This window comes from Leopardus geoffroyi, chromosome C2 (assembly GCF_018350155.1).
Source record: "Leopardus geoffroyi isolate Oge1 chromosome C2, O.geoffroyi_Oge1_pat1.0, whole genome shotgun sequence".
NCBI classification, from domain to species: Eukaryota; Metazoa; Chordata; class Mammalia; order Carnivora; family Felidae; genus Leopardus; species Leopardus geoffroyi.
The window spans coordinates 59,613,807-59,624,092 of record NC_059333.1 but is presented as its reverse complement, the minus strand read 5'-3'; positions in this window follow the sequence as shown (position 1 = coordinate 59,624,092).

Here is a 10,286-nt window from a genome sequence, read left to right as displayed (position 1 = left end):
CCTACAACCCAGCAATTGCACTACTAGGTATTTATCCAAAGGATACAAAAAATGCTTATTTGAAGTGGCACATGAACCCCAATGTTTATAGCAGCATTATCAACAATAGCCAAATTATGGAAAGAGCCCAAATGTCCATCGACTGATGAATGGATAAAGAAGATGCGGTATATAAATACAATGGAATATTACTTGGCAATCAAAAAGAATGAAATGTTGCCATTTGCAACAACGTGGTTGGAACTACAGTGTATTATGCTACGCGAAATGTCAGCCAGAGAAAGACAAATATCATATGATTTCACTCATATGTGGAATTTAAGAAACAAAACTGATGAATATAGGGGAAGGGAAGGAAAACTAAGATAAAAACAGAGAGGGAGGCAAACCATAAGAGACTCTTAACTACAGAGAACAAACTGAGGGTTGCTGGAGGGAAGATGGGTGGGAGATGGGCTAAATTGGTGATGGGCTTTAAGGAAAGCACTTGTTGGGATGAGCCTGGGTGTCATATGTCTAGTGATGAATCACTAATATTAGCACTAAATTCTACTCCTGAAACTATTATTACACTATATGTTAACTACCTTGGACTTAAATAAAATTAAACAGTAAGTAAATTAATTAATTAGTTAATTAATTAATTAAATGCTTCATGCCAGGCTAGCACTTGGTTCTTATGGGAAGGCTTATTTATGTATGAATTAATTCAGTGTTGGTTCAGCAGGCATTTACTGAGCATCTACATGCCAGGAGGTTGGAGGATAGACACCCTCTACCTGGAGGTGCTTACAGAACTGAGCACAAGTGTCTCAAGAACAAGGCCAACTGTGGTCAGTACCATAAGAGAGGTAGAGATGAAGTGAGATGGAAGACCAGAGTCAGAAGAGATGAGTGCCAGCCTGTGGGGTAGGTGAAACAAGGTTCATCTGGACTAGGAATTAAGGAATGAATAGGATTTGGAATAAAATTATTCTACATGGCAGAAATTTGGAAATTTCTTCTAAAGGAATAATTTTCCTTAGGAAAATAAATTACTGGCAATGAGTTCCATAGCAATAAACTTTCACCCATTCAGGTGACTTTTGAAATGTCAGAATTAATAAGAAGTCATATACTGTCAGTTCTTGATAGACTTCCATCCCCTACATATGAGATTTCTGCTTTCCTCCTCAAAATATTCCTCTCTCTCCTGACTAAAAGCAGTAAAACAAGAGAGGAGGAATCACCGTTTTATTCCTTCTCTCTGTACCTATCTTTTCCTTAAGTCACCCATGCTACTCATTTGATATTTGGTGTGCACTTACATGTCAGATATTCTGCTAACTACTGGAAGGCAAAAATTAACAAGCACACATGATCCTTTTTCTGAAAAAGCTTTTGCTGGATGGAGACAGCCAAATAAGCCATAGAATAAGAACTCTTAATGTACAATAAGAAAAGCAGTACATACCAGAATTCAATAACCTGTCTTCTGGTATAAGGCAGTCTGGATTCCAACGTGGGCTCGATTGAAATAATCATGTGACCTTGGGCTATTTACTCAACTTTTTTTTTTCACTTCAATTTTTAATAGAAATGTATCCCTAGCACCTAAAAAGTCCAAGCAGGTGTTCCTGGTGTACAATGACTTTCCACCAGGCTATGATTCCACTTTGTGACTCTGCCATCCTCTAGGGCTTCGCTGTAACTAGTGAAAAGGAAAGAGAGAGTGTGGAAGAGGCATAGTTACTTCTTAAAAGCACTGGTCTGGGATGGCATCCAATGGCTAGAACTCTGTGACATGGTCACCCTGAATTCAAGAGATGCTTGGAAGAGTAGCCCAACTGTGCATCCAGGAATAAGAAGAGAACATTGATCTTGTCGAACAGCTAGCAATCTTTGACACACACTTTGTATGTCATGTTAACACACTCAGGCTTTATCATGGACTTAATATGCCATTGATAGCAAAGGAGTAACATGATCATATTTTTAATTTTATAAAATTCATTCTATCAGCAGCAAAGAGAATGGCATGGCTGATTGACCCAATGACCCAAAGGAGAGAAATGTCATTCAGTGAAACACAAAGAAGAGGTGCAGGTTTTCAGGGAAGGTGTGTTCAGTTTGGGACGTATTGAATATGAAGTGCTTTGGCAACATCAGGGAGAAAATACAAATACATGCTCTGGTGACCTGCTTGAAGTCTAAAAGTCAAGAAAGAAATCTGAGCTGCAGATGGGGATTTGTGTTTTCAACTTGTGAATGTAGCAATGGGACCATGTAGAGAACACCATATATAAGGAATGGACAGAGGGAGAGGGACTAGCAAAGGATACTTGAGTGGCAGCATCCCAAGCAAGAAGGGAAAATGGCAGAATATGATGTCAGGGATGCCACAGGAAGAGATTATTTCCAGTAGGCAGTAGTTTACAGTGTCTAAGCAAGACACTGGATATTTTGAAAAAGAGGCTGTGTGAATGTGTGGGCTATTCTGTTTACCCATCCTTCTCTCCCCTTCTCTGTGCTTCAGAGGCTGAGCCTGTAGACTTTATCACTTGAACTCCTTTGCCCTCTGGCTTCCAGTTGGGCTTGTCCAATGGCAGGTCAGAAAGCAGAAGAGGACAAGATATTTCCCCCCATTCCCTCCCTGTTTTGGTGTATGGTCTCAGAAAGTAGGTACACCCCACGTTAACTTCAGTTCCCACCAGGCGTCCTGTTCTCCCTGGTTCTAGTTCTCACTATTACAGTTCCTTTCCCCGTTTCTTCAGCCCCAGGAATGATAATGGCTTACCACTGTCCCTACTCCCCAAGTGCATCACCATCACATGTTTGCTGCCTACATCTCTGTAAGTAACCCCTTCCTGCTGGCACACTGATAAAGTAATTTTAGTAGGAAGTCAGAAACCAAATTGCCATGGGTTGAAGGTTGAGTAGGTGGTAAAAAAGGAGTTAGACTTTCAAGGAGTTTGACCATAGAATTAATTTCCCTCTCCTTTCATTGTGAAAGGGAAGGAGAGAGAGGATAACCAGTATTAACACCCTGAAATGGAGGGAGGAGTTTGTTCTTTCCAAGATGGAAGAGGCTCATTTATGTTTAAATGCTGATGGGAAAGAGCCAATAGAGAAGGGTATATTGTTGATATTCAAGAGTAGGGGGTTCATCTATTGCCTAAAGTGTCTGAGAAGGCAGAAATATTTGGGACATGAAACACAGATGGGGGACTTGACTTAAGTGAGGGGAGGATTGCTTTATCCATTGTAACTGGAGGGATGGAAGACAGGATGGGTAGGAAGGACAAGTAGGTTTGTATGAAGTTGACAGAATTCTTGTCTGACGACTTGTTATTTTTCTGCAATCACAGAAACTTCAGAGAGTAGACTTATTATAGGGTTAGGCATTTGCCAGGTGGATATCATGGAAGTATAATGAGGTGAGGGAATTGAGAACATTGATGAGTGATGGGCTGGAAGAATCTAAGCTGTGTACAAATCAGAGTGCAGGTGAAAGGGTACCTGTGGGGAAGGAGAGAGTTAAGGACTGGCACTTCAATTAGGTCTAAGATCAGATTCATAAGGAGTGACCTGAGTAAGAAAGTTGAAAAGATATGAAGCTGATGTGAGAAAGGAAAATGTCTGAATTTATGACTTCAGAGATGGAACAATTATGGGTGACAAGATTTAGGAAATGACCCATAGGAATACCCATAAGATATTCAAGATCACTACTTCAATGAAGGAAAAGTGAATGGAAAAGCATCTCTTCCCCATTCTATGAGTCCCTAGCATTTTCCTCATCATCCCAATCTGTCTCTCCCTCAGAATCCTGGGTCTCATATGATGATGCCACATGGTAACCCCTGCCCCAGGCCTAGGACCCAGCTTTCCCCTCCACCTCCTGTCTCCCACCACATCAGGGGCTCACTGCTGAGAGTGCTGGCTCCTACTTTCCATATGGTGGATAAACTCGTTCTGGGGATACCACAGGGTACAAGCTCCAACTCTGGCTGCTGGAACTTGGAGGGGGTGAGGGGTGACACAAGTTGAGTAAAGATGTGCTCCTGCTATTTAATCTCTATCATGGAAAGAGCATTTCTGTAACAATTCTGGGGTCCATAGTTGGCCTCTATAGAAACAATGGCAGGGATATCATGTATGTTGAAGTAAAGTACCTTTGTAGAGCTGGTTCTGGATGATAATCATTATTTTTTTTTAAGTTTATTTATTTATGTTGAGAGAGCAAGAATGGGGGAGGGGCAGAGAGAATCCCAAGCAGGCTCTGCACTGTCAGCACAGAGCCCAATGTAGGGCTTGATCTCACGAACTGTAAGATCATGACTTGAGCCAAAACCAAGAGTCAGGACACTTAACCCACTGAGCCACCCAGGCACCCCACTCACTAATCATTATTCTTTTGTTTTTATTATTTATATCCAAATTAGTTGGCATATAGTGCAACAATGATTTCAGGAGTAGATTCCTTAATGCCTTTTACCCATTTAGCCCATCCCTCCTCCCACAACCCCTCCAGTAACCCTCTGTTGGTTCTCCATATTTAAGAGTCTCTTCTGTTTTGTCCCCCTCCCTGTTTTCATATTATTTTTACTTCCCTTTCCTTGTGTTCATCTGTTCTGTGCCTTAAAGTCCTCATATGAGTGAAGTCATATGATATTTTTCTTTGTCTGACTGACTAATTTTGCTTAGCATAATACCCTCTAGTTCCATCCACATAGTTGCAAATGGCAAGATTTCATTCTTTTTGATTGCCGAGTTATACTTTATCCATTTTTTCCATTCATCCATCGATGGACATTTGGGCTCTTTCCATACTTTGGCTATTGTTGATAGTGCTGCTATAAACATTGGGGTGCCTGTGCCCCTTTGAAACAGCATACCTGTATCCCTTGGATAAATACCTAGTAGTGCAATTGCTGGGCCATAGAATAATTCTATTTTTAATTTTTTGAGGAACCTCCATATTGTTTTCCAGAGTGGCTGCACCAGCTTGCATTCCCACCAGCAATGCAAAAGAGATCCTCTTTCTCTGCATCCTTGCCAACATCTGTTGTTGCCTGAATTGTTAATGTTAGCCATTCTGACGGGTGTAGGTGATATCTCATTGTGGTTTTGATTTGTATTTCCCTGATGAGTGATGTTGACCATTTTTTCATGTGTCGGCTGACCATCTGAATGTCTTCTTTGGAGAAGTGTCTATTCATGCCTTTTGCCCATTTCTTCACTGGGTTCTTTGTGTTTTGGGTGTTGAGTTTGATAAGTTTTTTATAGATTTTGGATACTATGTTATTTGCAAATATCTTGCATTTGCAAATATGTCATTTGCAAATATCTTCTCCCATTCCGTTGGTTGCCTTTTAGTTTTGCTGATTGTTTCCTTTGCTGTGCAGAAGCTTTTTATTTTGATGAGGTCCCAATAGTTCATTTTTGCTTTTGTTTCCCTTGCCTCAGGAGACGTGTTGAGTAAGAAGTTGCTGTGGCCAAGGTCAAAGAGGTTTTTGCTTGCTTTCTCCTTGAGGATTTTGATGGCTTCCAGTCTTACATTTAAGTCTTTCATCCATTTTGAGTTTACTTTTGTGTATGGTGTAAGAAAGTGGTCCAGGTTTATTTTTCTGCATGTTTTTGTCCAGTTTTCCCAGCACCACTTGCTGAAGAGACCATCAGTTTTTTTTCTGTATTGATTGGTCTGATTCAGCTTTTTGTTCATTTATTCGTTTTTTTAGATTCCACACGTGAATGAAATCGTACAGTATTTGTCTTTCTCAGTCTGCCTTATTTCACTTAGCATAATTCCCTCTAGATCCATCCATATTGTTGCAAATGTCACAGTCTCATCCTTTTTAAAGGCTGTGTAATATTCCATCGTGTATGTGTATTTTTAAAAGTTTGTTTATTTATTTATTTATTTATTTATTTATTTATTTATTTATTTATTTAGAGAGGGGGATGTGGGAGTGGGGCAGAGAGACAGAGAGAATCCCAAGCAGTTTCCATACCATCAGTGCAAAGCCCAACGTAGAGCTGGAACTCATGAACTGTGAGATCATGGCCTGAGCCAAAATTAAGAGTCAGACACATTGAATGAGCCACCCACGTGACCCTATGTATGTGTATTTTTTACCACATCTTCATTATCCTATCCTTTCACCTATCAAAAGACACTTGGGTTGCTTCCATAAATTGGCTATTGTAAATAATCCTGCAATAAACATAGGGGTGCATATCTTTTGAATTATGTGTTTATTTTCTTTGGGTAATACCCAATAGTGGAATTTTTGGATCATATGATATTTCTATTTTTAATTTTTTGAGGAGCCTCTATACTGTTTCCCATACTGGCTACACCATTTTACATTCCCATCAACAGTGCACATCCTTTCTTCACATCCTCACCAATGTTTTGGTTATGTTATGTTTTGTCTTTTTTAATTTAAGTCATTCTGACAAGTGTATGGTAATATCTCATTGTGGTTTTTCATTTGCATTTCCCTGATGATAAGTGATGTTGAGCATCTTTTCATGTGTCTGTTGGCCATCTGTATGTCTTCTTTTGAAAACGTCTATTCAGGTCCTCCACCAATTTTTTAATTCAACTGTTTTTTGTGGTTTTTTGTTTGTTTGTTTGTTTGGTGTTGAGTTGTGTAAGTTCTTTATATTTTTTGGAATATTAACCCCTTATCAGATACATCATTTGCAAATATCTTCAGGTTGCCTTTTTGTTTTGTTGATCATTCCTTTTGCTGTGCAAAAGCATTTTATTTTGATGCAGTCCCAATAGTTTATTTTTGCTTTTGTTTCTCTTACCTTAGGAGACATATCTAGAAAAATGTTGCTATGGCTGCTGTCAGAGAAATTATGGCCTGTGCTCTCTACTAGCATTCTTATGGTTTCAGGTCTCAAATTTAGATCTTTAATCTACTTTATTTTTGTATTTGGTGCTAGAAAGTGGTCCAGATTTCATTCTTTGACGTGTAGATGTCCAAATTTCCCAGCACCATTTACTGAAGAGACTGCCTTTTCCCCACTGTGTATTCTTGCCTTCTCTGTCATAGATTAATTGGCCATATAACCATGGGTCTTTCTGGGCTCCCTATTCTGTTCTATTGATCTATGTGTCTATTTTTGTGTCAGTACCATACTATTTTGATTACCACAACTTTGCAATACATCTTGAAATCTGGAATTGTGATACCTACATCTTTGTTTTCCTTTCTCAAGATTGTTTAGGCTCTTTGGGGCCTTTTGTGATTCCATACAAATATTAGTATTATTTGTCCTAGTTCTGTGAAAAATGCTGTTAGTATTTTGAATCTTTGAAATGCTTTGGGCGGTATGGGCATTTTAACAATATTAGTTCTTCCAATCCATGAGCATGGAATATCTTTCCATTTGTTTGTGTTGTCTTCAAGTACTTCCACCAATGATTTATAGTCTTCAGAGTACAGTTCTTTTACTTCCTTGGTTAAGTTTATTCCTAGGTATTTTATTCCTGTTGGTGTGATTGTGAATGGGATTTCTTTCTTAATTTCTCTTTCTGGTACTTTGTTACTAGTGCTTAAAAATACTACCAATTTCTGAGTATTAATTTTTGTACCCTGCAAATTTATTGAATTCATTTATTACTTACAGTAGTTTTGTGGTGGAGTCCTTAGGTTTGCTTTGTATAGTATCAAGTCATCTGCAAATAGTGGCAGTTTAACTTTTTCTTTACCAATATGGATGCTTTATTTCCTTATCTAATTGCTGTGGCTAGGACTTCCAGAACTATGTTGAACAAAAGTGGTAGGAGTGGACATCCTTATATTGTTCCTGATCTTAGAGGAAAACTTCTCAGTTTTACACCATTGAGTCAGATGTTAACCATTCATTTTTTATATACAGCCTTTATTATGTTGAGATATGTTCCTCTAAACCCACTTTGCTGAGAGCTTTTTAAAATCATGAACGAGTATTGAATTTTGTCAAAAGTTTTTTCTGCATCTATTGAAATGATTGTATGACTTTTATCCTTTGTTCTGTTGATGTGTGACATGTTGATTGATTTGTGAATGTTGAACCACTATGCATCCCTGGATTAAATCCCACTCGATCATGGTGAATGATCTTTTAAATGTATTGTTGAATGCAGTTTGTTAATATTTTGTTGAGGATCTTTGTATCTATGTTCATCAGGGACGCTGGCCTGTAGGTTTCTTTGTGTGTGTGTGTGTGTGTGTGTGTGTGTGTGTGTGTGTGTGTGGTGTCTTTACCTGGTTTTAGAATCAGGGTAATGTGGACCTTGCAGAAAGTATTTGAAAGTTTTCCTTTCTCTTCTACTTTTTTTTTTTTTTTTTTGGAATAATTTGAGAATAGGTAGAATAGGTAGTAACTCTTCTGTAAATGTTTGTTATCAATCACCTGTGAATACATATGGTTCTGGACTTCTGTTTTTGATAGTTTTTTTTTTGTTTGTTTTTGTGTTTTTTTTTTTAACCTATTCAGTTTTGTTACTAGTAGTTGGTCTGTTTAGATTTTCTGTTTCTTCCTGGTGCAGTTTTAGAAGATTGTGTTTCTAGGAATTCATCCATTTGTTCTAGGTTGACCAATTTATTGGTATGTTTGTTTTTGTACTATTCTTTTATAATACTTTGTATTTCTGTGGTGTCAGTTGTTACTTGTCTTTCATTTCTGATTTTATTATTTTTTTCCTTTTCTCTTTTTATCTTGATGAGTCTGAGCAGAAGTTTGTCAATTTTGTTGATCTTTTCAAAGAACCATCTCTTGGTCTTATTGGTTTTTTTTGTTGTTGTTGTTGTTTTGTTTGTTTTTAGTCTCTATGTTATTTATTTCTGTTCTGATCTTTATTATTTCCTTCCCACTCATCCTGGACTTTGTTTTTCTTTTTCCACTTCCTTTAGGTGTAAGTTTAAATTGTTTATTTGTGGACTGTCTGGGTGACTCAGTTGGTTGACTCTTGATTTCGGCTCAGGTCATGATCCCAGAGTCATAGGATTGAGCCTTGCATTGAGCTCTGCACTGAGCATGGAGCCTGCTTGAGATTCTCTTTCTCTGCCCCTCTCCTTTGCTTGTGTTTTTTTTCTCTCTCTCTCTCTCTAAAATGAAATAAATAAGCAAAAATTCTTTATCAGGCATTTTGCTTATCTGTTTCATTTAGTTCTTTTTCTGAGGTTTTGTCTTATTCTTTCCTTTGGTACATATTCCTCTATCTCCCCATTTTGCTTGAATTTCTGTGTTTGTTTCTATGAATTAGGTGGAAGAGCAACTTCTAAGTTTGAAGGAATGGACTTGTGTTCAGTCATCTCCTATGTAGATTATGGGCTCTTTGTGACACCTGCTGACTGGCTGGAGCTGTGGCTGGTGTGGACTGGGAGCCTCATGGCTCTCCATGAAGAGGGTGCCCTGTCAGGGCAGCTAAAGCCGAAGTGGGTGCAGATTGGTGTGGTCTCTGAGGTCTCCACCAAGCAGGTGCCTGGACAAGGCAGCTAAGGCTAAAGTGGGTGTAAACTGGGGTGTCCTGAGGCCCCTAGCATGCAGAAGACACCTTGGCAGGATAGCTAAACCTGAAATGGGTGCAAGCCAGGGTGCCCTGGCAGGGCAACTGGAGCTGAAGTGGTATGTGGATCAGGAGGTCCCTAGGCTCTCTGTGCAGAGGGTGCCCTGGCAGGAGAGCTGAAACTAAAGTGGGTGCAAGCTAGGGGGACCTGGGGCTCTAAGCACAGAGGGCACCTTGGCAGGATAGTTGAAGTTAAAGTGGGTATTAGCCTGAGTGTTCCAGCACTCTCCACACAGTGCTCCTTGCAGAGACAACTGGAGCCTAGGCAGAGTACAGGTCAGGGTGTCTTGGGGGAATCCCATGCAGGGAGAGGGGTGCTCTGGCAGGACAGCTAAAGCTAGAGTGGGCATAGGCCAGTGTGATCTCTGGGGCTCTCCATGAAAAATGTGTCCTAGCAGGACAGCTGAAGTTGAAGTAGCTGCAAGCTGGGTTGTCCCAAGCTCTCCACACTGAGGTCGACCTGCCAGAGCAGCTGAAGCTGAACTCCATGCAGGCTGGGATGTCTCAGGGTGCTTAGCGCAGGAAGTGCCCTGGCTAGGTGACTGGAGCTGAGGCTGGTGTGGGTGGGGGTGTTTTGCGGTGCTCCAAGCAGAAGGTGCCCTGTTGGAGTGGCTGAAACCGAAGCAAACGTGGACCTGGTGTTGCTGGGGTGCTCTGCGCAGGGGACTCCCTGGCAGGGCAATTGGATTGGAAACAGATGACAGCCAGGAGGTTCCAAAGTGCTGTGTGCCCGATG